The sequence below is a fragment of the Rutidosis leptorrhynchoides genome, chromosome 8 (genome assembly GCF_046630445.1).
Source record: "Rutidosis leptorrhynchoides isolate AG116_Rl617_1_P2 chromosome 8, CSIRO_AGI_Rlap_v1, whole genome shotgun sequence".
Lineage (NCBI taxonomy): Eukaryota > Viridiplantae > Streptophyta > Magnoliopsida > Asterales > Asteraceae > Rutidosis > Rutidosis leptorrhynchoides.
In genome coordinates, this window is record NC_092340.1 from 158,829,115 (window position 1) to 158,854,419 (window position 25,305).

General features: G+C 33.4%; 1 long non-coding RNA gene across 1 annotated transcript; it reads left to right on the forward strand.

Moving 5' to 3' along the window:
* The first annotated feature begins 208 nt into the window (after positions 1 to 208).
* Positions 209 to 25,305, forward strand: LOC139861865 (uncharacterized). The gene is made up of 3 exons (XR_011763983.1): positions 209 to 313; positions 828 to 882; positions 25,110 to 25,305. It is a non-coding gene; the product is annotated as an uncharacterized lncRNA (long non-coding RNA).

A 25,305-nucleotide genomic window follows, 5' to 3' on the forward strand; every position in this document is an offset into this window, starting at 1 on the left:
TTTTTCTTAGTATGTTTTTGGTGAATTGAAGTAGGGATGCTACAGGGCTGACAGCTTATCTCTTGCTTTTAAATTAGATATTTTAAGGGCTTTTTGGTAATTTCACATGGGACCCGACTTTAAGGCTTGGGATCAGTTGTTGGAGTCTCATTGACTCCATTTCCATCTATCTTATCACTTTCCATTAAATCCTAGAGAGAGAGGAAGTTCTAGAGTGAGAGAGCTCCATTAAAGGAAGAAGGAGGTTGAATCGGGTCTTAGTGCGAGTTCTAAAGTCGTTCATCTAGTCGCTAGCTACGTGGTGATTGTGTTGGTAAGTAATAAAACCTAATTTCTTACTTTAATTGTATTAAGGGTTAGGGTTTGGGTAGTGTTGCACATAAAACCCATTTGTTAGTGAATTAGGGGTTTTTGGGTGAATTTGGGTCATGTAGACTCAAAGTTGACTAACTAGGGTTTTCAAAGTATTAATTTATGTTTATGAGCTTAAATTGGTTAGTCGAATTAGTAGCACACTTATATATATGTGAAGGGGTGTTAAGTGGGTTAGTGGACGACCCGAAATGGGTGTGTAGACCTTAAATGGTCAAATGGGTCAAGGTGGACCTAAGTTAGTTAATGTTTGTGATTAATGCCTAAACCTTGTTTTGAAATGTGTTTTAAACCTATCTTGGCTAATGGTAGGGTTTTGGTATGAGTTGACCCAAAATTAGGGTTAAGGGTGCAAATGGGTTGAAATTGCACTTTGGGTCAAAATGGCTTTAGAATGGTGAAAGAATTGGTTGACCAACTTGAATTTGTGATTGATAATATGTATAATGTGATAGGTACGTTACATTGAGGTTTTGCAAGCTCGGGTATCTTTTCACAAGAGATTTTGAGGTGAGTGGAATAATTATATGTGTAGGTATATAATGTATCTATTTGTTGTAGCGTGAAATGTGTAGTGTCGAGGTGCTAAGACACCACGTTTCACGTGATGAGTGAAGCATCGAGGTGTTAAGATGCCACTCGGGGTGAAGCATCGAGATGTTAAGATGCCACCTAGGGGTGTAGTGTCGAGGTGTTAAGACACCACTCCGTAAAATAATGAGTGAAGCATCGAGGTGTTAAGATGTAGTGACCCGAACTTTTCCATATTTATATATATATTAATTGAGATTGATATTTACATGATTAAATGTTTCCAACATGTTAAGCAATCAAACTTGTTAAGACTTGATTAATTGAAATATGTTTCATATAGACAATTGACCACCCAAGTTGACCGGTGATTCACGAACGTTAAAACTTGTAAAAACTATATGATGACATATATATGGATATATATATAGTTAACATGATACTATGATAAGTAAACATATCATTAAGTATATTAACAATGAACTACATATGTAAAAACAAGACTACTAACTTAATGATTTTTAAACGAGACATATATGTAAGGATTATCGTTGTAAAGACATTTAATGTATATATATCATATTAAGAGATATTCATACATGATAATATCATGATAATATAATAATTTAAAATCTCATTTGATATTATAAACATTGGGTTAACAACATTTAACAAGATCGTTAACCTAAAGGTTTCAAAACAACACTTACATGTAACGACTAACGATGACTTAACGACTCAGTTAAAATGTATATACATGTAGTGTTTTAATATTTATTTATACACTTTTGAAAGACTTCAATACACTTATCAAAATACTTCTACTTAACAAAAATGCTTATAATTACATCCTCGTTCAGTTTCATCAACAATTCTACTCGTATGCACCCGTATTCGTACTCGTACAATACACAGCTTTTAGATGTATGTACTATTGGTATATACACTCCAATAATCAGCTCTTAGCAGCCCATGTGAGTCACCTAACACATGTGGGAACCATCATTTGGAAACTAGCATAAAATATCTCATAAAATTACAAAAATATGAGTAATCATTCATGACTTATTTACATGAAAACAAAATTACATATCCTTTATATCTAATCCATACACCAACAACCAAAAATACCTACAAACACTTTCATTCTTCAATTTTATTCATCTAATTGATCTCTCTCAAGTTCTATCTTCAAGTTCTAAGTGTTCTTCATAAATTCTACAAGTTCTAGTTACATAAAATCAAGAATACTTTCAAGTTTGCTAGCTCACTTCCAATCTTGTAAGGTGATCATCCAACCTCAAAAATCTTTGTTTCTTACAGTAGGTTATCATTCTAATACAAGGTAATAATCATATTCAAACTTTGGTTCAATTTCTATAACTATAACAATCTTATTTCAAGTGATGATCTTACTTGAACTTGTTTTCGTGTCATGATTCTGCTTCAAGAACTTCGAGCCATCCAAGGATCCGTTGAAGCTAGATCCATTTTTCTCTTTTCCAGTAGGTTTATCCAAGGAATTTAAGGTAGTAATGATGTTCATAACATCATTCGATTCATACATATAAAGCTATCTTATTCGAAGGTTTAAACTTGTAATCACTAGAACATAGTTTAGTTAATTCTAAACTTGTTCGCAAACAAAAGTTAATCCTTCTAACTTGACTTTTAAAATCAACTAAACATATGTTCTATATCTATATGATATTCTAACTTAATGATTTAAAACCTGGAAACACGAAAAACACCGTAAAATCGGATTTACGCCGTCGTAGTAACACCGCGGGCTGTTTTGGGTTAGTTAATTAAAAACTATGATAAACTTTGATTTAAAAGTTTTTATTCTGACAAAATGATTTTTATTATGAACATGAAACTATATCCAAAAATTATGGTTAAACTCAAAGTGGAAGTATGTTTTCTAAAATGGTCATCTAGACGTCGTTCTTTCGACTGAAATGACTACCTTTACAAAAGCGACTTGTAACTTATTTTTCTGACAATAAACCTATACTTTTTCTGTTTAGATTCATAAAATAGAGTTCAATATGAAACCATAGCAATTTGATTCACTCAAAACGGATTTAAAATGAAGAAGTTATGGGTAAAACAAGATTGGATAATTTTTCTCATTTTAGCTACGTGAAAATTGGTAACAAATCTATTCCAACCATAACTTAATCAACTTGTATTGTATATTATGTAATCTTGAGATACCATAGACACGTATACAATGTTTCGACCTATCATGTCGACACATCTATATATATTTCGGAACAACCATAGACACTCTATATGTAAATGTTGGAGTTAGCTATACAGGGTTGAGGTTGATTCCAAAATATATATAGTTTGAGTTGTGATCAATACTGAGATACGTATACACTGGGTCGTGGATTGATTCAAGATAATATTTATCGATTTATTTCTGTACATCTAACTGTGGACAACTAGTTGTAGGTTACTAACGAGGACAACTGACTTAATAAACTTAAAACATCAAAATATATTAAAAGTGTTGTAAATATATTTTGAACATACTTTGATATATATGTATATATTGTTATAGGTTCGTGAATCAACCAGTGGCCAAGTCTTACTTCCCGACGAAGTAAAAATCTGTGAAAGTGAGTTATAGTCTCACTTTTAAAATCTAATATTTTTGGGATGAGAATACATGCAGGTTTTATAAATGATTTACAAAATAGACACAAGTACGTGAAACTACATTCTATGGTTGAATTATCGAAATCGAATATGCCCCTTTTTATTAAGTCTGGTAATCTAAGAATTAGGGAACAGACACCCTAATTGACGCGAATCCTAAAGATAGATCTATTGGGCCTAACAAACCCCATCCAAAGTACCGGATGCTTTAGTACTTCGAAATTTATATCATATCCGAAGGGTGTCCCGGAATGATGGGGATATTCTTTTATATGCATCTTGTTAATGTCGGTTACCAGGTGTTCACCATATGAATGATTTTTATCTCTATGTATGGGATGTGTATTGAAATATGAAATCTTGTGGTCTATTATTATGATTTGATATATATAGGTTAAACCTATAACTCACCAACATTTTTGTTGACGTTTTAAGCATGTTTATTCTCAGGTGATTATTAAGAGCTTCCGCTGTCGCATACTTTAATAAGGACGAGATTTGGAGTCCATGCTTGTATGATATTGTGTAAAAACTGCATTCAAGAAACTTATTTTGTTGTAACATATTTTTATTGTAAACTATTATGTAATGGTCGTGTGTAAACAGGATATTTTAGATTATCATTATTTGATAATCTACGTAAAGGTTTTTAAACCTTTATTGATGAAATAAAGATTATGGTTTGTTTTAAAATGAATGCAGTCTTTGAAAAACGTCTCATATAGAGGTCAAAACCTCGCAACGAAATCAATTAATATGGAACGTTTTTAATCAATAAGAACGGGACATTTCAGTTGGTATCCGAGCGTTGGTCTTAGAGAACCAGAATTTTGCATTAGTGTGTCTTATCGAGTTTGTTAGGATGCATTAGTGAGTCTGGACTTCGACCGTGTTTACTTGAAAAATGATTGCTTAACAAATTTTGTTAGAAACTATATATTTTTAACATGTGAATATTATGTGATATATTAATCTCTTAACGCGTTTGATATTATGTGATAGATGTCTACCTCTAGAACAAGTCCCATTGACTCACCTAATAACAATGAAGAGTTAAATGTAAATTGGAATGATTCGTGGACTGATTCACAAGTTCCCGAAGAGGAACCGGAAGAAGAGTCGGAACCGGAAGAAGAATCGGAACCGGAAGAAGAATCGGAACTGGATGAAGAAATAGAACTGGTGGGGGAAATAATAAAACGGTTAAGTAAAAGAAAATCCTCAACCAACCGACCAAGGTTAATTATGGTCAATGGTGTTTCCGCCAAGGAAGCAAAATATTGGGAGGATTACCAATTCTCCGATGAATCGGATTTCGACGAGAATTCCGATGATGTTATAGAAATTACCCCAACTGAATTTAAAAAGGCAGAAGAAAATAATAAGGGAAAAGGGCATAAAAATAGAGAAATCTAATTCCAACCCCGATGAACTTTATATGTATCGTCAACCCCCGAAATCCTTAAGTTGTAACAATGACCCGGGAACCTCTAAACCACCAGGTTTTTCTAAACCAATGTGGAAAACGACGGCTCGTATTAGGGGAACATCATATATCCCTAGAAACTTGGCAAAACGATCCAAAACCGAAGAAGAAGAAACAAGCGAGTCGGAATAAGATAGTTGTATTCGTGTGGTGTAATATATGTAATATAGTGTGCTTATGCTTTATGATATATGTAAAAATTGCTTGTATTAATAAGTATTTTTTTTATGAATCTAACTCTTGTCTATTTTACAGTATAAAAACACAAAATGGATAGACAACCCAGTATTTTAAGAGACCTACCCGGAGACATGATTGATGAAATCTTGTCTAGAGTCGGTCAGAATTCTTCAGCACAACTATTTAAGGCGAGATCAGTTTGTAAGACATTCGAAGAACGTTCCAAGAATGCCTTGGTTTATAAAAGGCTTTCGTTCGAAAGATGGGGGATATCACATTGGGAAATCCATAAGTTACGATGTGTTTACTTTGACGCATATATTGCGGGGAACCCAAATGCTATTTTACGCAATGGGTTAAGAAATTATTTTGACTCAATATATCCGAATATTGGACTTCGTGATTTAGAAAAAGCGGCTAACATGCAACATAAAGAAGCATGTTATGCTTACGGATTAGTAGTGTTCGCTTCTCACCAAAGTGAGAACAAGACCATCGGGCTACAACTATTAAACAAAACGTTCCCACAAGTGACGGAGTCGGTAATTGGGGTAAGAAATGAGGTTTTTAGATTGTTACGGGACTGTTGGACATTACGTAACCCTCGTCCCTTTGACGACGTTACAACACGCTGTCTTATCAACGGCCATAACGGTTATGTTCCACAAGACCAAGGATGGGAAGTAATCCTAGTAAAACCAGAATGCATGACTTGTTTCTGGACGTATGAATTACGTGTCTTTATTGCCTTTGCTGAACGACTTGTGTACTAGCTAGAATTATCTTCACAACCATCTTGTATCAAATTTATTGTGTGCTATATTTCATGCTATATGTAAAATAAGCGGTATTGTAAGTTTGTAAAATATTATGTAAAAGTTTGAACGCGAAATATTATTATAATCAGTTTTTCATATAGAATTGTAGTAGTTGAATTGTATATTAGCTACTAAGTATGAACTTAACGGGTAGGTACTACCCGAATTTAAACTTATAAAACGCTAATATGAAGAAAACGCTTTTACAAATGAGTTCATATTATGCTACGAAATACTATTAACTACTCTTAATATTCTGTATGATTAACTTGTTCCATTTGACTATTTTAAAGGAAATGGCACCGACTACTCGACACACCGTGAATATGAATGAAGAGGAATTCCGTACTTTTCTAGCTTCAAACATAGCTGCAGTACAGGCTGCGCTACATACCAACAATAACCTTGGATCTAGCAGTACAGGAAATCGTGTAGGATGCACCTACAAAGAATTCACTGCCTGCAAACCTTTGGAATTTGATGGAATCGAAGGACCGATCGGATTGAAACGGTGGACCGAGAAGGTCGAATCGGTATTTGCCATAAGTAAGTGTACTGAAGAGGACAAAGTGAAGTACGCTACGCATACCTTCACAGGTTCTGCGTTAACATGGTGGAATACTTATCTAGAGCAAGTGGGACAAGACGATGCGTACGCACTACCGTGGTCAGCATTCAAGCACTTGATGAACGAGAAGTACCGTCCCAGAACCGAGGTCAATAAGCTCAAGACAGAACTTAGAGGGTTACGAACCCAAGGATTTAATATTACCACGTACGAAAGACGATTCACAGAATTGTGCCTATTGTGTCCGGGAGCATTCGAAGATGAGGAAGAGAAGATCGACGCGTTTGTGAAAGGATTACCGGAAAGAATCCAAGAAGATATAAGTTCACACGAGCCAGCCTCCATACAACAGGCATGTAGAATGGCTCACAAACTAGTGAACCAGATTGAAGAAAGAATTAAAGAAAAGACTGCTGAAGAGGCCAATGTGAAGCAAGTCAAAAGAAAGTGGGAGGAAAACAGTGATAAGAATCACCAATACAACAACAACATCAATTACAACAATAATCGCAACAATTATCCCAACAATCGCAACATCAATCGCAACTACAACAAACGGCCCAACAACAACAACAACAACAACAACAACAACAACAACAACAACAACAACAACAACAACAACAGCAACTACAACAATCATCCCAACAACAATAATAACCGCAACAACAACAACAATCAGAAGCAGCTATGCCAAAGGTGTGAAAAGTATCACTCGGGGTTCTGCACCAAATTTTGCAACAAGTGTAAAAGAAATGGTCATAACGTGGCGAAGTGTGAGGTCTACGGACCAGGGGTTAATAGAACGAAAGGAACAAATGGTGTCGGAACGAGTAATGGCGGAGCAAGTAGTGTCGGAGCAAGTTATGCCAATGTAGTTTGTTATAAATGTGGAAAACCGGGCCACATTATTAGAAATTGCCCGAACCAGGAGAACACGAATGGACAAGGCCGCGGAAGAGTTTTCAATATTAATGCGGCAGAGGCACAGGAAGACCCGGAGCTTGTTACGGGTACGTTTCTTATTGACAAATCTGCTTACGTTTTATTTGATTCGGGTGCGGATAGAAGCTATATGAGTAGAGATTTTTGTGCTAAATTAAGTTGTCCATTGACACCTTTGGATAGTAAATTTTTACTCGAATTAGCAAATGGTAAATTAATTTCAGCAGATAATATATGTCAGAATCGAGAAATTAAACTGGTTAGCGAAACATTTAAGATTGATTTGATACCAGTAGAGTTAGGGAGTTTTGATGTGATAATCGGTATGGACTGGTTGAAAGAAGTGAAAGCAGAGATCGTTTGTTACAAAAATACAATTCGCATTATACGAGAAAAAGGAAAACCCTTAATGGTGTACGGAGAAAAGGGCAACACGAAGCTACATCTTATTAGTAATTTGAAGGCACAAAAACTAATAAGAAAAGGTTGCTATGCTGTTCTAGCACACGTCGAGAAAGTACAAACTGAAGAAAAGAGCATCAATGATGTTCCCATTGCAAAAGAATTTCCCGATGTATTTCCGAAAGAATTACCGGGATTACCCCCACATCGATCCGTTGAATTTCAAATAGATCTTGTACCAGGAGCTGCACCAATAGCTCGTGCTCCTTACAGACTCGCACCCAGCGAGATGAAAGAACGACAAAGCTAATTACAAGAACTTTTAGAGTGTGGTTTCATTCGACCAAGCACATCACCGTGGGGAGCTCCTGTTTTGTTTATCAAGAAGAAAGATGGTACATTCAGGTTGTGTATCGACTACCGAGAGTTGAACAAACTTACCATCAAGAACAGCTACCCACTACCGAGAATCGACGACTTATTTGATCAACTACAAGGCTCGTCTGTTTATTCAAAGATTGACTTACGTTTCGGGTATCATCAAATGCGGGTGAAAGAAGATGATATTCCAAAGACTGCTTTCAGAACACGTTACGGTCATTACGAGTTTATGGTCATGCCGTTTGGTTTAACTAATGCACCAGCTGTGTTCATGGACCTTATGAACCGAGTGTGTGGACCATACCTTGACAAGTTTGTCATTGTTTTCATTGATGACATAATTATTTACTCAAAGAATGACCAAGAACACGGTGAACATTTGAGAAAGGTGTTAGAAGTATTGAGGAAGGAAGAATTGTACGCTAAGTTTTCAAAGTGTGCATTTTGGTTGGAAGAATTTCAATTCCTCGGTCACATAGTGAACAAAGAAGGTATTAAGGTGGATCCGGCAAAGATAGAAACTGTTGAAAAGTGGGAAACCCCGAAAACTCCGAAACACATACGCCAGTTTTTTGGACTAGCTGGTTACTACAGAAGGTTCATCCAAGACTTTTCTAGAATAGCAAAACCCTTGACTGCATTAACGCATAAAGGGAAGAAATTTGAATGGAATGATGAACAAGAGAAAGCGTTTCAGTTATTGAAGAAAAAGCTAACTACGGCACCTATATTGTCATTGCCTGAAGGGAATGATGATTTTGTGATTTATTGTGACGCATCAAAGCAAGGTCTCGGTTGTGTATTAGTGCAACGAACGAAGGTGATTGCTTATGCGTCTAGACAATTGAAGATTCATGAACAAAATTATACGACGCATGATTTGGAATTAGGCGCGGTTGTTTTTGCATTAAATACTTGGAGGCACTACTTATATGGGGTCAAAAGTATTATATATACCGACCACAAAAGTCTTCAACACATATTTAATCAGAAACAACTGAATATGAGGCAGCGTAGGAGGATTGAATTGTTGAATGATTACGACTTTGAGATTTGTTACCACCCGGGGAAGGCAAATGTGGTAGCTGATGCCTTGAGCAGGAAGGACAGAGAACCCATTCGATTAAAATCTATGAATATAATGATTCATAATAACCTTACTACTCAAATAAAAGAGGTGCAACAAGGAGTTTTAAAAGAGGGAAATTTAAAGGATGAAATACCCAAAGGATCGGAGAATGAAACGACCCGACCCAATCCATAGGGACGAATACAATAACATATGATTACATCGCGAGGCATTTGACCTCTATATGATACGTTTTATAAACATTGCATTCTTTTGAAAAATATACCATAAATGAATATTTAAAATTCAATGTTTTTGACATCTGATGATTTCTACATATAGACAATCACCGTAAATAACAGTTTACAAGAATACTTCCGTTGACAATGCAGTCAAAATAAATACACGGTGATGATTTTGTGAATGCAATGCTTCCTCGAATAAAACATGTATGACTCCATGCACATGGTTTCTCTAACATATATTCAAACAGCGGAAGACTTCTAGGAACCTGAGAATAAACATGCTTTAAACGTCAACATAAAGTTGGTGAGATATAGGTTTAATGCTAGCAGCGTTATAAATATAGACCACAAGATTTCATATACATAAACGTTTTAATAAAAATATTCTAAGTTGTTGAGCACTTGATAACCATACTTAACATTTAATCAACGTCGCATATTCCCTTTATTATGAAATCTTACTACACTGTACCAAGTGTAGTCCCCGAAACGAAGTACTGTGCAACCATTGAATACTGGTCGTCCAGTCCGGTTGGGGTTGTCAGACCCGATAGATCTATCAACAGGATTCGCGTTTACAATACCTCATGTAAATAGTAGTTACCATGTTACAGGGAAGTATGCCAGTGGTACAACTCAACGTAGAATATATATTTTTAATCACTTGTGTCCATAACGTAAATCATAAAATGCATGTATTCTCATCCCGAAATATTTAGAGTTTAAAAGTGGGACTATATACTCACTTTTGCCTTGAAGGTATTTAACTCGACTTGGTCTCCGATAGATATCACGAACCTAACTATATATATATATATATATATATATATATATATATATATATATATATATATATATATATATATATATATATATATATATATATATATATATATATATATATATATATATATATATATATATAATATCAACATATTTTCTTTTCAAGTAATCGTTACACACACACACACACACATATATATATATATATATATATATATATATATATATATATATATATATATATATATATATACTTATAATAATTTTAATATTTTCTTAGTCCGTAGTTAGCAGTCTGATGTTAGTGGTCCACAATTAGTTGCTCAATAAAATAAATAAAGACCCCATCGTATTCGTATTGATCAGAATTAATCTCGACCCATGGTACCATGTTGTCAAATGACGTGTTGCGTACATAAAGTACCGTGTTGTCAAATGACGTGTTGCGTACAATCATGAGGTCTTATGATTAATCTTCTCGTGTTGTTTACGGGTGGTCCTGAAATATATAAAATCAAATCATAAGTAATTATATATAAAATATCATATTAATTAGAAAATATATGATTAATTTACTTTATCTCCAAATATTTTCGTAGCTAAACTAGCTTCGGATACCCAATCTTGTTTTAGTCGTAGTTTCTTCATTACAACTCCGTTTTTGTTGGTTCAACTTGCCACTTCCTTGGATCGAGTCAAATTTTAAGAATATGAACTGAAAATAGCTTAGTTTGTATTCGAAATCACAGGTTATAGGTCAAACTTTGGTAAAACTTATGAAAGTGATCATTTTCCATCATAAAAACAACATTTAATGATCATTTTTCTAAAAATACTTACACTTTGAGTTAAACCATGAAATTTTTATGTGTTAACATATTCATAAGAAATATCATTTTTCCAGAACATGAACTTCCAATTCAAAGGTCAAGATGGTTTTTAATTATCCAACCCAAAACAGCCCCCGGTTGCACTCCGACGACGTAGATTCAGTTTTTAAGGTGTTCTTTGTAAAACCAAGTTATATCTTGTTAAGTTAGCATATCATTATGATATATTACAGGTATTGAAGTGTTTTAAAAGTTAAGTTAGAAGGATCTATTTAGTTTGCAAACAAGTTTGAAATCATTCAAACTATGTTCTTGTTGTTAAAATTTTACAACATAAAATAAGATAGCTATATAATTATGAATCGAACAAGATTATGAACAAGGTTACTACCTCAAGTTACTTGGACACAGTTACTGTAAGAGATAAGAAAAAATCTTGGAATCAAAGAGTGGTGGAGTTAGATCAAAAGGTTGGAAGTATACTTCTTCAAATGGGTGGTTATTTTGATATTTCTTGAAAGAGTTTTCTTATTTTGTTTAAGGCTTGTAATTGATTCTAAATGATGGGGAAAATGCTTGAAGATGATCAAGTATGAAGTTAGGAGTATTTTGAGAGAGAAATGAGGGTGTAGGTATGAGAAAATGGAGTGAAGAAATGGTGTTCATTCATAAAAACGTTTTTAGTTTATAAAGAAAGAAAAGGATTCCTAATTTTGTTTTCTTACTAATAATTCATGCTACTTGACAAATCCTAGTTACCTTATATCTAGGGCAGTAATAATGTTGATTAGGATGTTGATTTTATGTGTATATACCAATAATAAATACGTATAGAAGCTGGGTATGATACGGGTACATATACCCTAGATATACGTATAGAAATCTTGAGGAAACGGAATGAGAATTCAAATATAGCTATCTTTTGTGAATATACTTATATTGTTTTATGTATTTAAGTCCTTAAAAATTGATTAAATACATTATATATATGATACATGTATAAGCATTGTAGGTTATAAGTATATATATCAAAGAATGTTACGTATAGTTTTCGTTTTGAAAACTTAAGTTAGTAGTTTCAAAATATACTTATAACTCATTGTCATTAGTACATAATGAGATGTTAAACCATCCTTAGATCATGTTAAATATATATAAATACATATATATACACAAACGTATAATTATCGTATGTTATATAGTTCGTGATATCATCGGTCAAATTGGACGGTCAAACGTTGTGTAAAACTCTTTTCAAAAACACAAGTCTCAACAATTTGGATTGATTATCATGTTGGTAAGGTTTAATTTATATAAATATTAATCTCATAAGTATAAAATGATTGGAAAAATCTGGGTCGTTACAGTACCTACCCGTTAAATAAATTTCGTCCCGAAATTTGAATGGGATGGTCATGGCTGTCAATAAGTATGTTTTCATGACGTATACGAGTTGGAAATTAGAGTTTTATTATCATCAAGTAATATTGATAAAGCAATTTGATTTTTGTGAAGAGTACGAGTGAGGCTATCACCAAAGGGTGAAATGAGTAGGTATAGATTCGTTATATCTTTTGACGTAGATAGGATTGATTTCCAAGTTCAAGAGATTTGGAGTAAAATCTTCATAATGAGATTTGATTCTTCGATAATCAAGGAAATTAGAATCCGCTTTAAATGCGATCATCTATTTTGATTGCTCTGTCGGATCTTTTACTATAAATCCACCTCCCTTCATTTCCTTACAACTCATACCTTCTATTCTTCCTCCCTCAATTCATACTTTAAAACATTTATCAGTATGCTTCATCCAGTACTGATCCTGGATATACTCTTAACTTTCATCTCTGTCATTCTTCTTTTTCATCTACCTCCGGAGGATTTTATTTATTTCTACTATTACCTTGGGGTTATAGTATTGTTAATTCTCCCGTGCCTTTACGTTGCAATACGTATTGATATACACGGTTTGTAATTTATTTGTTGTTGTCGAGCTTTATATTTTCTTTTATATTCAACAGTTCCATACTTCTGTTTCCTCTTCCCGACTTCGAGTCAAGCGAATAATGGTCCGGAATTCGTAGGTATGGATTTTGAAATAAACATAGTTAATGTTCTAAGAAGGAAATAGTAATTGCACGATCTTGATTTGGTAAGTTACCAGAATGTCCGAAAAGATAGAATTATCAAGGAGATATGTTCTTAATATGTTTGGAGATTGGGTAGAATGTAAGAGTTGTGTAACATGGCACATGATGACGTTATGATCTGTGAATCATTATGTTCCATTTAGAAACTCAGCATGAATTACTGTAATATAATCACGTTGATCAAGTGTCATTATATTATACTAATTCATGCTTCATTTTCCAACACTACTTCAAAACATTCATATTTTAAACTCGAATTTTTCAGAATTTAGAAACTAACACAGTTTCTTTTATGTTGTAACGCAAATATTGTGAAGAGATAAATGATTTTTGATGAGGATAGTTGGGAATATATCTTCAGGAATATCGGAGATATTTATAATGAAAAATACGATGATATCTTAGAATATCTAAGATTATGGAATGACGCGGAAAATCTGTCTGTGAAGGTTTAGAATAAGGAGTAAGGTTCTTACTAACGGTTTCAGCAGACACTGAATCATTTGAATCCTTTGAAGGTAGATTTTGTCATTGTGATTTGTCCACGACCTCCTTTATACTTTGCTCAATCCGTTTTCCAGTACCAAATTTTTCATTCGAGCTTTTCCAATCTATTATTTGTCAAACTTCTAACCGTAATTGTTGTCTACTGTCTTTACCACTTTATCAGTCTTTTCCAAAACTTAATAGCACTAATTCGTAGACTGGAGCATTTTTCAGAAACTTCACATTTGAAATATGTAATTCTTGGGGATAGACGTTGTATATATATATATATATATATATATATATATATATATATATATATATATATATATATATATATATATATATATATATATATAAAACTGCTGAAATAGAAACGCTGCGAGATTTCAAAAGACCCATTGTTGATTCCGCCAAAGGGGTAACGAGTTGCTGGTACATCTGCTGATAATGTCGTGGAATGTAAAAGGTTCCCTGGTAACAAAAGGGCAATCGTATGTATTACAGGTTATAATAAGGCTACTTCGAATGGAAAGTCGAGGTTGACTTGCTGAAACTGTGAAAAATTTGCTATTTTGAAAAGGAATCGCAAAGTTATTTTTGCTAATAAATGCTAAAAGATTTAACGCGGATACGTGTTAAATTATGTCCTTGGTTTCGAGAGCTTTTCAGGTGCAAGACTGTGGGTAATGTGTGGTTGGATCATCATCTCGATTGTCCATTATTTGAAGTGTCTTCAGGAATTTCGAAGGGTTTGATCATAGATTGTAATTGTTAATATACATATGATGTTTTAGGACTTTGAATGATACAAATACTTTTCTGGGTTCCAAGAATCGAATGATGTTCTAGCATAGTTTTGAAGTCAAAGTATAGTTTTGAAAGATGTAAGAGTCCTAAGAGTGATGTCTTCTATTAAGTCTTGACTTGGATTTCGTTTTGTCGTAATCAAATTTGGATGAAAATGGTTGTTTTGATTTCTATGAAAGAATGTATATTATTGTGAAGGTAGTGAGTATAGTTGATGATTGTTGAATCAGAGTCGAAGAATATAATCATATTAATTGTGAATTTATATATCTCTCGGGTATTACCTACCCGTTAAAAAAAATTTCACAAGTAATGTTTTGTACCAGAGAATTTTATTACAATCTTTATGAAAATATATGAACATATATATCTTCTTCAGATGTAATCATGAATTTAATAAGTCAATATAATATTAGACTCATTTGATTTTCGGTTTGAGCTAGAATAAGTAATCTCTAAAACGATTAGGAACCACATATTCTTCACAGAATATTAATGAAGTTATGGATCAATACTTCATTATTTATTCTTATATATATTTCCTTAGTGAATCATGCTGATACTCATTGAACTCTTGCTAACTTCGCAAGATATGAATGTTGTTTCCCAGTAAGCTTCGAGTACATTGAAGATGAAAGTGTAAAATCAAACATATTATTGAATAATACACTTGGTTTATTATAAAACGAAATTCATTGAATTGAAATAGGGATTGTAGTTAATGATGATTAAGTTGCTGACGAAGGACGTACATCATTGCATATTTGTAGTATGAATTTAAACGAGTAGTATCTACCCTTTTTCAATTCATACTTAATAGCTTAGTACGAAAAGATTTATTTTGGTTTCCGAATTCATATATATAAAATATTTATATAAATTCTTCAGAAGAATGAGTTAATACTTCATAACTCGTTGATGCAATATACGCGTTATTGATGATGTCCACGGTGATTCTTGAACTGGTGGAGCTTGTGATTTAAAGTTGCTGACGATTCTAACGATGTTGACAGCACTGACTGTGTTGGTGAGGCTAAGGGTACTGCTGATGCTGTTAATAAAACAAGTCTAGCTTGTACCTTACGCATCATTCTTGTCGGGGTTTTTACTCTTCCTTTTATCATTTCTGTCCACTCATCTGATTTATGGTTAAGGCAGAAATAGGTAATCTCTATGTCTTTAGAGATTACATAATCACCATAGAATGTTTCTCCGATGAATTTATGAATCAATACTTCATCGTTTATTGTTGTTGGTACTTCTTGGTATCTATGGTGCGTGTGACGTTGATATCCGAGGTACGGATGGTGATATTGAGGCGTGTGATGCGGATGTGATTGTTAGTGGTGGTAATGATCCTGTTGATGTTGATGATGGTGATAACGTTGATGCTGGTGATGCTTCTGGTGCTTAGGGTATTGAGGCTTGCGATGTTGATGTTATTGACGGTACTGGTTATGCTGCTGATGCTACTGATGGTGTTTGTAACCTTCGTACCGTATTCTCCAAAGCCACTACCTGAGTGCGAAGCTCGTTGACTTCTTCTATTACACCAGGGTGATTGTCAATTCGGACGAGTGGATAAATAAAATCTAGAATTTGATGTAGTATATAATCGTGACGAGATACTCTGGAAATGAGAGAGAAAATGGTTTCTCGAACAGGTTCGCCGGTAAGTGCTTCAGGTTCATCGTCAAGAGGGCAAATTGGTGGATGGAAGGGATCACCTTCTTCTTGTCTCCAATGATTGAGGAGGCTACGAACCCATTCCCAATCTATCCAAAATAGATGATGACTGATTGGTTGATCCATTCCGGTCACATTGCTCTCAGAGCTTAAGTGGTATTCCATATCGGAATCCGAGGGACTTCAACTAGTGACGAGTTTCATTTCGTATGATTGAATAAAGGATTTTTCGATATGAAATGATTTTCCGGCTATCGGGTGGTATTCTAATTATATAGAATATCCACATATATAGAACAAAAGATCTCATAGATTACGGAGGGATTTATGGAATATGTCAGACAAAGTTTATAGTAACAGATACGCGTAGATATGAATTAGCAAATACGCTAAGATATGAACTTTGTCTATACACCATTCATGCAATGAATGCAGTAAGACGCGTTTAGACTTAAGATGATAAGCAGGTAATTTCCTACAGATGATAAGTAGATGATTTTTGACACAAAATGATAAGCAAAATTTTGACATGCAGACACGGTCGAAGTCCAGACTCACTAATGTAACCTACCAGCTTATCAGTTAGACACACTAATGCAGACCTGGTTCGCTAAGACCACCGCTCTGATACCACATGAAACAACCCGACCCAATCCATAGGGACGAATACAATAACATATGATTACATCGCGAGGCATTTGACATCTATATGATACGTTTTATAAACATTGCATTCTTTTGAAAAGATATACCATAAATGAATATTTAAAATTCAATGTTTTCGACATCTGATGATTTCTACATATAGACAATCACCGTAAATAACAGTTTACAAGAATACTTCCGTTGACAATGCAGTCAAAATAAATACACGGTGATGATTTTGTGAATGCAATGCTTCCTCGAATAAAACATGTATGACTCCATGCACATGGTTTCTCTAACATATATTCAAACAGCGGAAGACTTCTAGGAACCTGAGAATAAACATGCTTTAAACGTCAACATAAAGTTGGTGAGATATAGGTTTAATGCTAGCAGCGTTATAAATATAGACCACAAGATTTCATATACATAAACGTTTTAATAAAAATGTTCTAAGTTGTTGAGCACTTGATAACCATACTTAACATTTAATCAACGTCGCATATTCCCTTTATTATGAAATCTTACTACACTGTACCAAGTGTAGTCCCCGAAACGAAGTACTGTGCAACCGTTGAATACTGGTCGTCCAGTCCGGTTGGGGTTGTCAGGCCCGATAGATCTATCAACAGGATTCGCGTTTACAATACCTCATGTAAATAGTAGTTACCAAGTTACAGGGAAGTATGCCAGTGGTACAACTCAACATAGAATATATATTTTTAATCACTTGTGTCCATAACGTAAATCATAAAATGCATGTATTCTCATCCCGAAATATTTAGAGTTTAAAAGTGGGACTATATACTCACTTTTGCCTTGAAGGTATTTAACTCGACTTGGTCTCCGATAGATATCACGAACCTAACCATATATATATATATATATATATATATATATATATATATATATATATATATATATATATATATATATAATATCAACATATTTTCTTTTCAAGTAATCGTTACATATATATATATATATATATATATATATATATATATATATATATATATATATATATATATATATATATATATATATATATATATATACTTATAATACTTTTAATATTTTCTTAGTCCGTAGTTAGCAGTCTGATGTTAGTGGTCCACAATTAGTTGCTCAATAAAATAAATAAAGACCCCATCGTATTCGTATTGATCAGAATTAATCTCGACCCATGGTACCATGTTGTCAAATGACGTGTTGCGTACATAAAGTACCGTGTTGTCAAATGACGTGTTGCGTACAATCATGAGGTCTTATGATTAATCTTCTCGTGTTGTTTACGGGTGGTCCTGAAATATATAAAATCAAATCATAAGTAATTATATATAAAATATCATATTAATTAGAAAATATATGATTAATTTACTTTATCTCCAAATATTTTCGTAGCTAAACTAGCTTCGGATACCCAATCTTGTTTTAGTCGTAGTTTCTTCATTACAACTCCGTTTTTGTTGGTTCAACTTGCCACTTCCTTGGATCGAGTCAAATTTTAAGAATATGAACTGAAAATAGCTTAGTTTGTATTCGAAATCACAGGTTATAGGTCAAACTTTGGTAAAACTTATGAAAGTGATCATTTTCCATCATAAAAACAACATTTAATGATCATTTCTCTAAAAATACTTACACTTTGAGTTAAACCATGAAATTTTTATGTGTTAACATATTCATAAGAAATATCATTTTTCCAGAACATGAACTTCCAATTCAAAGTTCAAGATGGTTTTTAATTATCCAACCCAAAACAGCCCCCGGTTGCACTCCGACGACGTAGATTCAGTTTTTAAGGTGTTCTTTGTAAAACCAAGTTATATCTTGTTAAGTTAGCATATCATTATGATATATTACAGGTATTGAAGTGTTTTAAAAGTTAAGTTAGAAGGATCTATTTAGTTTGCAAACAAGTTTGAAATCATTCAAACTATGTTCTTGTTGTTAAAATTTTACAACATAAAATAAGATAGCTATATAATTATGAATCGAACAAGATTATGAACAAGGTTACTACCTCAAGTTACTTGGACACAGTTACTGTAAAAGATAAGAAAAAATCTTGGAATCAAAGAGTGGTGGAGTTAGATCAAAAGGTTGGAAGTATACTTCTTCAAATGGGTGGTTATTTTGATATTTCTTGAAAGAGTTTTCTTATTTTGTTTAAGGCTTGTAATTGAAGCTAAATGATGGGGAAAATGCTTGAAGATGATCAAGTATGAAGTTAGGAGTATTTTGAGAGAGAAATGAGGGTGTAGGTATGAGAAAATGGAGTGAAGAAATGGTGTTCATTCATAAAAACGTTTTTAGTTTATAAAGAAAGAAAAGGATTCCTAATTTTGTTTTCTTACTAATAATTCATGCTACTTGACAAATCCTAGTTACCTTATATCTAGGGCAGTAATAATGTTGATTAGGATGTTGATTTGATGTGTATATACCAATAATAAATACGTATAGAAGCTGGGTATGATACGGGTACATATACCCTAGATATACGTATAGAAATCTTGAGGAAACGGAATGAGAATTCAAATATAGCTATCTTTTGTGAATATACTTATATTGTTTTATGTATTTAAGTCCTTAAAAATTGATTAAATACATTATATATACGATACATGTATAAGCATTATAGGTTATAAGTATATATATCAAAGAATGTTACGTATAGTTTTCGTTTTGAAAACTTAAGTTAGTAGTTTCAAAATATACTTATAACTCATTGTCATTAGTACATAATGAGATGTTAAAACATCCTTAGATCATGTTAAATATATATAAATACATATATATACACAAACGTATAATTATCGTATGTTATATAGTTCGTGATATCATCGGTCAAATTGGACGGTCAAACGTTGTGTAAAACTCTTTTCAAAAACACAAGTCTCAACAATTTGGATTGATTATCATGTTGGTAAGGTTTAATTTATATAAATATTAATCTCATAAGTATAAAATGATTGGAAAAATCTTGGTCGTTACAGAGAAGCATCTTAATATTCGGGAAGACGGAACCCGGTATAGGGCTGAAAGGATTTGGGTACCAAAATTTGGAGATATGAGAGAAATGGTACTTAGAGAAGCTCATAAAACCAGATACTCAATACATCCTGGAACGGGGAAGATGTACAAGGATCTCAAGAAACATTTTTGGTAGCCGGGTATGAAAGCCGATGTTGCTAAATACGTAGGGGAATGTTTGACGTGTTCTAAGGTCAAAGCTGAGCATCAGAAACCATCAGGTCTACTTCAACAACCCGAAATCCAGGAATGGAAATGGGAAAACATTACCATGGATTTCATCACTAAATTACCAAGGACTGCAAGTGGTTTTGATACTATTTGGGTAATAGTTGATCGTCTCACCAAATCAGCACACTTCCTGCCAATAAGAGAAGATGACAAGATAGAGAAGTTAGCACGACTGTATTTGAAGGAAGTTGTCTCTAGACATGGAATATCAATCTCTATTATCTCTGATAGGGATGGCAGATTTATTTCAAGATTCTGGCAGACATTACAGCAAGCATTAGGAACTCGTCTAGACATGAGTACTGCCTATCATCCACAAACTGATGGGCAGAGCGAAAGGACAATACAAATGCTTGAAGACATGCTACGAGCATGTGTTATTGATTTCGGAAACAGTTGGGATCGACATCTACCGTTAGCAGAATTTTCCTACAACAACAGCTACCATTCAAGCATTGAGATGGCGCCGTTTGAAGCACTTTATGGTAGAAAGTGCAGGTCTCCGATTTGTTGGAGTGAAGTGGGGGATAGACAGATTACGGGTCCAGAGATAATACAAGAAACTACCGAGAAGATCATCCAAATTCAACAACGGTTGAAAACCGCCCAAAGTCGACAAAAGAGCTACGCTGACATTAAAAGAAAAGATATATAATTTGAAATTGGAGAGATGGTCATGCTTAAAGTTGCACCTTGGAAAGACGTTGTTCGATTTGGTAAACGAGGGAAATTAAATCCAAGGTATATTGGACCATTCAAGATTATTGATCGTGTCGGACCAGTAGCTTACCGACTTGAGTTACCTCAACAACTCGCGGCTGTACATAACACTTTCCACGTCTCGAATTTGAAGAAATGTTTTACTAAAGAAGATCTCACTATTCCGTTAGATGAAATCCAAATCAACGAAAAACTTCAATTCATCGAAGAACCCGTCGAAATAATGGATCGTGAGGTTAAAAGACTTAAGCAAAACAAGATACCAATTGTTAAGGTTCGATGGAATGCTCGTAGAGGACCCGAGTTCACCTGGGAGCATGAAGATCAGATGAAGAAGAAATACCCGCATCTATTTCCAGAAGATTCGTCAACACCTTCAACAGCTTAAAATTTCGGGACGAAATTTATTTAACGAGTAGGTACTGTAGTGACCCGAACTTTTCCATGTTTATATATATTAATTGAGATTTATATTTACATGATTAAATGTTTCCAAGATGTTAAGCAATCAAACTTGTTAAGACTTGATTAATTGAAATATGTTTCATATAGACAATTGACCACCCAAGTTGACCGGTGATTCACGAACGTTAAAACTTGTAAAAACTATATGATGACATATATATGGATATATATATATAGTTAACATGATACTATGATAAGTAAACATATCATTAAGTATATTAACAATGAACTACATATGTAAAAACAAGACTACTAACTTAATGATTTTTAAACGAGACATATATGTAACGATTATCGTTGTAAAGACATTTAAAGTATATATATATATCATATTAATAGATATTTATACATGATAATATCATGATAATATAATAATTTAAAATCTCATTTGATATTATAAACATTGGGTTAACAACATTTAACAAGATCGTTAACCTAAAGGTTTCAAAACAACACTTACATGTAACGACTAACGATGACTTAACGACTCAGTTAAAATGTATATATATGTAGTGTTTTAATATGTATTTATACACTTTTTAAAGACTTCAATACACTTATCAAAATACTTCTACTTAACAAAAATGCTTACAATTACATCCTCGTTCAGTTTCATCAACAATTCTACTCGTATGCACCCGTATTCGTACTCGTACAATACACAGCTTTTAGATGTATGTACTATTGGTATATACACTCCAATAATCAGCTCTTAGAAGCCCATGTGAGTTACCTAACACATGTGGGAACCATCATTTGGCAACTAGCATGAAATATCTCATAAAATTACAAAAATATGAGTAATCATTCATGACTTATTTACATGAAAACAAAATTACATATCCTTTATATCTAATCCATACACCAATGACCAAAAACACCTACAAACACTTTTATTCTTCAATTTTCTTCATCTAATTGATCTCTCTCAAGTTCTATCTTCAAGTTCTAAGTGATCTTCATAAATTCTACAAGTTCTAGTTACATAAAATCAAGAATACTTTCAAGTTTGCTAGCTCACTTTCAATCTTGTAAGGTGATCATCCAACCTCAATAAATCTTTGTTTCTTACAGTAGGTTATCATTCTAATACAAGGTAATAATCATATTCAAACTTTGGTTCAATTTCTATAACTATAACAATCTTATTTCAAGTGATGATCTTACTTGAACTTGTTTTCGTGTCATGATTCTGCTTCAAGAACTTCGAGCCATCCAAGGATCCGTTGAAGCTAGATCCATTTTTCTATTTTCCAGTAGGTTTATCCAAGGAACTTAAGGTAGTAATGATATTCATAACATCATTCGATTCATACATATAAAGCTATCTTATTCGAAGGTTTAAACTTGTAATCACTAGAACATAGTTTAGTAAATTCTAAACTTGTTCGCAAACAAAAGTTAATCCTTCTAACTTGACTTTTAAAATCAACTAAACACATGTTCTATATCTATATGATATGCTAACTTAATGATTTAAAACCTGGAAACACGAAAAACACCGTAAAACCGGATTTACGCCGTCGTAGTAACACCGCGGGCTGTTTTGGGTTAGTTAATTAAAAACTATGATAAACTTTGATTTAAAAGTTGTTATTCTGAGAAAATGATTTTTATTATGAACATGAAACTATATCCAAAAATTATGGTTAAACTCAAAGTGGAAGTATGTTTTCTAAAATGGTCATCTAGAAGTCGTTCTTTCGACTGAAATGACTACCTTTACAAAAACAACTTGTAACTTATTTTTCCGACTATAAACCTATACTTTTTCTGTTTAGATTCATAAAATAGAGTTCAATATGAAACCATAGCAATTTTATTCACTCAAAACGGATTTAAAATGAAGAAGTTATGGGTAAAACAAGATTGGATAATTTTTCTCATTTTAGCTACGTGAAAATTGGTAACAAATCTATTCCAACCATAACTTAATCAACTTGTATTGTATATTATGTAATCTTGAGATACCATAGACACGTATACAATGTTTCAACCTATCATGTCGACACATCTATATATATTTCGGAACAACCATAGACACTCTATATGTAAATGTTGGAGTTAGCTATACAGGGTTGAGGTTGATTCCAAAATATATATAGTTTGAGTTGTGATCAATATTGAGATACGTATACACTGGGTCGTGGATTGATTCAACATAATATTTATCGATTTATTTCTGTACATCTAACTGTGGACAACTAGTTGTAGGTTACTAACGAGGACAACTGACTTAATAAACTTAAAACATCAAAATATATTAAAAGTGTTGTAAATATATTTTGAACATACTTTGATATATATGTATATATTGTTATAGGTTCGTGAATCAACCAGTGGCCAAGTCTTACTTCCCGACGAAGTAAAAATCCATGAAAGTGAGTTATAGTCCCACTTTTAAAATCTAATATTTTTGGGATGAGAATACATGCAGGTTTTATAAATGATTTACAAAATAGACACAAGTACGTGAAACTACATTCTATGGTTGAATTATCGAAATCGAATATGCCCCTTTTTATTAAGTCTGGTAATCTAAGAATTAGGGAACAGACACCCTAATTGACGCGAATCCTAAAGATAGATCTATTGGGCCTAACAAACCCCATCCAAAGTACCGGATGCTTTAGTACTTTGAAATTTATATCATATCCGAAGGGTGTCCCGGAATGATGGGGATATTCTTTTATATGCATCTTGTTAATGTCGGTTACCAGGTGTTCACCATATGAATGATTTTTATCTCTATGTATGGGATGTGTATTGAAATATGAAATCTTGTGGTCTATTATTATGATTTGATATATATAGGTTAAACCTATAACTCACCAACATTTTTGTTGAAGTTTTAAGCATGTTTATTCTCAGGTGATTATTAAGAGCTTCCGCTGTCGCATACTTAAATAAGGACGAGATTTGGAGTCCATGCTTGTATGATATTGTGTAAAAACTGCATTCAAGAAACTTATTTTGTTGTAACATATTTATATTGTAAACCATTATGTAATGGTCGTGTGTAAACAGGATATTTTAGATTATCATTATTTGATAATCTACGTAAAGCTTTTTAAACCTTTATTGATGAAATAGAGGTTATGGTTTGTTTTAAAATGAATGCAGTCTTTGAAAAACGTCTCATATAGAGGTCAAAACCTCGCAACGAAATCAATTAATATGGAACGTTTTTAATCAATAAGAACGGGACATTTCATAAGATGCCACTCGGGGTGAAGTACTGAGGTGTTAAGGTGCCACCCTAGGGGTTAGTGATACGAGGTGTTAAGTACCCTAACGGATGTTATGAACACCGATGGCATTTTCGCGAGCGTCATTCCCTTGTACGATTGGTTAACCAAGGTTATTGTGTTGTAAGTGTAAGCATATTATATTAATCGAGTTATATTTATATGCGTTGCTATGCTAGCTTGTGGTATTGGAGATTTCTAGCTCGTATTCGAGATTATAAGCTAATTGTGTTGCTAGCATGTATGCGGTGTTTGAGTAAGTGATTGCAAGTAGGTATATTATATATGTATGTGTATAATTATTGCATTCACTAAGCGTTAGCTTACCCTCTCGTAGTTTACCTTTTTATAGGTTCGGTTGTGGACAAGGGTAAGGGCATCATCTTGGATTAAAGATCCCGTTGTTGTTAGGGAACGCTTTTGGAGATATTAGCTTTTGGAGTTTGACCGAGACTTGGGTAGTTTAATCCCAAACACCATGCTCGTAGTGTAGTTTGGTACTTAAACTTTTGATGGTCGAAACTCATATTTTGTATTAAACTTGCAAT